Source organism: Gavialis gangeticus, unplaced genomic scaffold (assembly GCF_001723915.1).
Source record: "Gavialis gangeticus isolate Ggan-Ray unplaced genomic scaffold, GavGan_comp1, whole genome shotgun sequence".
Classification (NCBI taxonomy): Eukaryota; Metazoa; Chordata; order Crocodylia; family Gavialidae; genus Gavialis; species Gavialis gangeticus.
In genome coordinates, this window is record NW_017729034.1 from 55854186 (window position 1) to 55859761 (window position 5576).

The following is a 5576-nucleotide window of genomic DNA, read 5'->3' on the forward strand; positions in this document are numbered from 1 at the left end:
GGCAGGTAGGCATCACGCTCAGGGGAAATGGAGAGCAGAGGCTGCAGGAAGCAGGAGAAGGGGCATGGGGTGGGCAGATTCAGGCCCACACGGTGGAAATCATTCAGTGAACCAGAAAGAATTAAGAGGAGTTCACTGAGACCAAAAGGCTTATTTTTGTGCTAACTGCCTTCTATAACAGGAGTGCTTTACTGCTGATCTGTGAACCAAATTCAGCCAGTGGAGTTCCCAAGGTGGTCTGGGAAGGTTGGCCCTGCACACTAAATCACATGCACAGGGTTGGGCCAAGGCAGACTAACTCCACCAGGGATCCAGACTGTGGGCTGGTCCCATAGGGCCAAAAGGTTGAGCACCACTGCTCTACAGCTTTGTTAATGGAAATATTCAGCACAGAACGATGTACTCAATTAGATTTTCAGTTTTGCTGTCTAGTCATAATGAAGGGCCATAGTCCATCTCTTCCTTCTAATTTGTTTACACTTTGGTCTGACTGAAGTCCGTTTCCTATAGGCAAAATAAAAACAATGTATTAGTTGTCAGGCTCCTCTTTCACAATTAGGCTGCAGGGGAGGAAATGGGTTTTCAAAAGTGACTGTGAAGAGCACCATCTAGTGACATAATGCAGAATGGAAAATGCTTGTACTGTGTAGCAGGCTACCATCTTCCATTTAGCTCAAAGCTGCCTAGTGTGGAGAAGGGAGAAGAGTTACTGAATTGTATGTTTTCCTTGCTATGCTAAATATTCACAGTGTACAAGTCTCTTTTCTGTCTCATTCATCCATCAGAAGCTGCTCATAACTGATCTCTGGTACCTTCAAGTTTAGACCTGTGCAATTATTCACAAGACTAGAACATCATAGCAGCAGTGGTGGGTCCCAGAAGATGGACCCCAAGACACATGTAGGCTTAGAAGATGATCTGTTGGAGCCTTTAATAGCCAAAACTCAAACAAACTAAGCAGAGATTGCAAAATACTGGATCATTATGCTCTGTGTTCATTGGGTTTAGACAAGTTGCTGCTGTGTGTATTTACTGTATCTTCCTTATATGTCAGTTAAGTATAACACTGGAGTGAAAAATGCATGAACTGTAGCTAGTACTATTGATGTAAAAAAACATTTGATAGTTCAAGCAACATTAAAATTGTTTCACTTCTCCAGTGCACTGACAGCTATCAATACAATCAGCAGCTTACACTAGGCCTGTCTAAAATTCCAGTAGGGATTTTGCTAACACTGATTACTTGTCCATCCACAGTTATGTTAGCATCCCTTATTTTCTTAGACTACACCTTTGCCTACTGTCACTTGCTATAGATGCTAGCAGAGACTCATGGATAATAACTGGACTGTACAAACGTATCAAAAGATGAGACCTGGCTTTAAATATACAAAAAGCATTTGAAAAGTAGCAAGCATATCTTATTCAGCAGGGTTAAAGTACAGGACAGTTGCAAACCAAGAGCCAGAACTCCAACCAGATGTAAAACAGACTAACACAGGGATGGGCAATTATTTTGGGTGGAGGGCCGCTTATTGAGTTTTGGCAAGCCATCGAAGGCCATGTGACAGGCAGCCAGGGGCAGATAAATATTAATTTTCTAAATTTTTTAGGGGCTGCATGGGCCAGATAGACTGGCCTGGTGGGCCACATCTGACCTGTGGGCTGCATTTTGCCCATCCCTGGCCCAAGAGCACCTGGCCATTCATTTCATAGGAACTAGGTTCAACCACAGAGAGGCTAGTCTGTATTTGCATCTAGGTGTGATCTAAAGACTCAACTTGATACAGAGAACAGATGGCATTTGTGACAAAGAAAGGTAGATCAGTCATCTGAACTGCAACAGGTGTTTGTAAGTACAAGGTGTTTGTAAAGCAGACATGCCCTTACAGGAACAATACAGCAGAAGTATAACACTTTCTGTAGGGATCTGGGAATTGGACTTCAGTAAAGATGGGCTTGTCTTCCCTATTAGGAGTCTAAAGTACTCTTTCAGGAGTGTTGTTAAGATTTATTAAGATCAAGTAGCAAAAATTTTAGGCATTCTTCCCACACTGCGAAAGAACCATTACTTACCCATAAAACAATTACTTCTGCCCAATGAAGTATGTTAAGGAAGCTTAAGGAATAAACACCCTCCAAAATAGTTAAATACTCTGCATTTATCTTCCTGGAAGGAAAGAAATAGGATGAATTGATTGGGCCCTCACACTTTTGGTATCTGAGCTGGATTATTTTAATAAGACACTAAAGGGGAAAACAGGTTTTATTCTAGAGGGCTATTTCTTGGTAGATAACCAGAAAGCATAGATATGTTTGGTATCTGTGGTATCTCACAACTCAGGAAAAGGCAGGGAGAGACTTCTTGCTCTCACAAGGGCTTTATTGCAACTGCTAACACACACAAAAGATGGCTGACAATCCTTACTACTACATCCCTCTTTCTCAGGAGAAACTTGAAGGATTTCCACAAAACTGCAAAATTATGAGGAGAGGTTACAAACACATCACTCTCTTGTGAGGCTTTACCACTTGCTTCCCTACAAAAAGAGAATAATCAAAACAAACATCAATAAGCCTTTTCATTTAAAGAGGAGAGCTTGACAAATCTAGCCTATTTAGTGGAACTGATGCACATCCTGACCTAATGTAGTAAATGGGTGGACTATGACGGAGTTGCCCTCGACTCCTACAGAGAAGCCCTCCGGGAGTCTCCACTCAATATGAACAAGGGATATCTGCCTTAGCCTGGACAGTGCCTTGTACCCCTGCATCTGGAAGTCAAACTTCTGGTTGTGGAGAAAGAGCAAGTACATTTCTTGAGGCTGCCTGGTGTTATAATTCCATCTCTGACAGTCCTTTATCGGTTTAACTTTCTGTGCATCAGCAAGTTTTGGAACCAAGTCATCTATCATAGTTGGTAGAGTTGTATGGAGTCAGCAACTGAAAAGCAACTCAGCTGGACTCCATCCCTTCTCCAAAGGTGTTGAACAGTATACCAGGAGAGCCTTATAGAGATCTTGGTTCTTCTGAAGCAAATTCTTCAGTCTGCACTGCACATTCTGCTTCCCTATTACTGCATGGGAAATGTGGACTGCTGGTGATATGCTGAAAGTCATACTGGGCTGCAAGCTGCCTAAGTGCAGCCCCAGAAAATTGTGGACCATTATCTGTTCTTAAAATTGAAGGTATGCCATGGCGTGCATATATACACTTCAACATCATTATAACTCTCTCTGGTGTGGTGTTCTGTAACTGAACCACCTCCAAGTAATGAGGCAAATAACCGCAAGATAAACAGACCCCCTTCCAGGTCAGTAACTTGGCTGCCAGCATCTGCCATGGATAATCCGGTAATTCAGTCATAAGACATAGCTGTACAGCAGGGGCAGGCAATTATTTCAGCTGGAGGACTGCTTAATGATGTTTGGTGAGCTTTTGATGGCCACATGGGTAGCCCCGCCCCCTTGTTGCCATCTTGGGATTGGAAGTCCCACCCCAACCCCTGACCTTTGCCACTGGAAGTCCCTCCCCTTGATCCTCAGAAATACTCCTTTAGGGAGGGGGTTGCCATCGTAGAACCAGAAAACCCCCCAATCATGCATTAAAAGTCAAACACCTACTATAGCATATTTTAATTTTATTACAAACAAAATATTTTTGTCATGATTTTTGTTTGCACAGAGCGCCCCAAGGGATGACGAGGTCAAACGGTCATAAACTACTGCAAGACCATTTCAGGCTAGACATAAGGAAGAATTTCTTTACTGTCCGAGCCCCCAAGGTCTGGAACAGCCTGCCATTGGAGGTGGTTCAAGCACCTACATTGAACACCTTCAAGAGCAAATTGGATGCTTAACTTGCTGGGATCCTATGACCCCAGCTGACTTCCTGCCCTTTGGGCGGGGAGCTGGACTCAATGATCTTCTGAGGTCCCTTCCAGCCCTAATGTCTATGTCTATGAAATCTATATAGAAGTGATTGCATAAAAACTCAAAAATAAAGTCTTAGTCTCATATTTTGTGTGGGGTGTGTGTATCAGAGGGTGTGTAGGGGAGTTTGTGAAGCAGTGTGCTGGCGGGGTATGTTTGTGTAGGGTATGTTGGCAGGTGGTGCATATACATGGGTGCCTTGCTCCCACCCTCATGGGCAGAAAGGTTGGGTGGGTACAAGTCTTTGATGAGTGCCACAGGCCAGATGAAAGTGCCTGGTGGACCAGACCTAGCCCATGGGCTGTATTTTGACTGCCGCTGTTCTACAGGGAGTAGTTGATGTTGATCACAATCTTTACAACTAGCCACCCAGTTCTGTATGTCATCACTGATGGAAGGCCACCAAACTGTCTGATGAGCTTGAAATCTTGTAGCACCCTGATGAACTTCATGAATCTTCTCTAGGATCTCCTGACATACAGCGGAAAGTATCTGTGCCCTGTTGTGGAACATGACTAAATTCCTGACAACATAGAGGTTGAGTTTCTCTTGTCAGCTCACAGTCTTTGAATCTTACTTGAGGCCGTCCTTGTAAGCAATACTTTTTTATCTTTGGATAGAAAGGATCGGCTTCTTGAGCTTCCTGGATCCTCGTCTGTAATGAAACAGATATGTGAGGCCCCTCTGCAATAAGGTCCACTTCAACAGTGACATCTTGCTGTTGGGGCATTTGAGACTCACCCAATTGTTGAATCATGTTTGTGTTCCTGTTGGTAGCAGGATTCAGCCACTCCTAACACCATGTGCTACCTGATAGCTCAGGAAAAGGCAGGAAGACTTCTTGCTGTCAAAAGGACTTTATTGCAACTTCTAACACATACATAGAGGTAGCTGACAACTTCCTGCTGAAGGGATTAACCTGTACAACTACAATATATTTCATACACAATCTTTTTCCCAAATATGAAATGAATACATGTTATCCAATAAATCCTTCAGGTCAGGTCAAGGAACCTACAGTACGGTCTACACACAACATTAACAACTGTCCTAGTTTGTATCATTAGACTGTACCCAAGCACAAAAACTTGGGACAAAAATGTATCTGATGAAGTGTACTCTTTATTTTGATTCAGATTAATGGATTAATACTGTTTTTTGGTGGAGGAGTGTGTATTAATATATGCTTTGAATCACAGTTTAAAGCACAAAACTCAAACTTATACACCTAGTACTTATAGTGCACTATGAAAGGGAGTGAAGACATGTTAATGTTGTCCAATAGGCAATAATCCTGCCCACTGTGAATCTGTGAGTTTCCTGTGTAACTAATCAGAGGCAATTCTGCCCAACTTAGTCACATAGGTCTACATAGGCAGAAAGCAAAATATTTCACAACTCTGTCCCTGATTGCTAAATCATTTTGACAATAATTCAGTTTTCGGGACATGTAGAAGAGTCATTTGTTAATCAAAGACAGAGGTGTTCAACCCCGAACCTGCAGACCGCATCTGGTCCCCAGAACAGTGTTGTCCAGCCCACTGGCTTCCTCATGGGACATCCTACAAGGCTTTAACATTTTGGATATGTTTAAGGAAAAAAAAACAAGACCCCCCCCCCCCCCCCCCAAAAAAAATAAAAAAT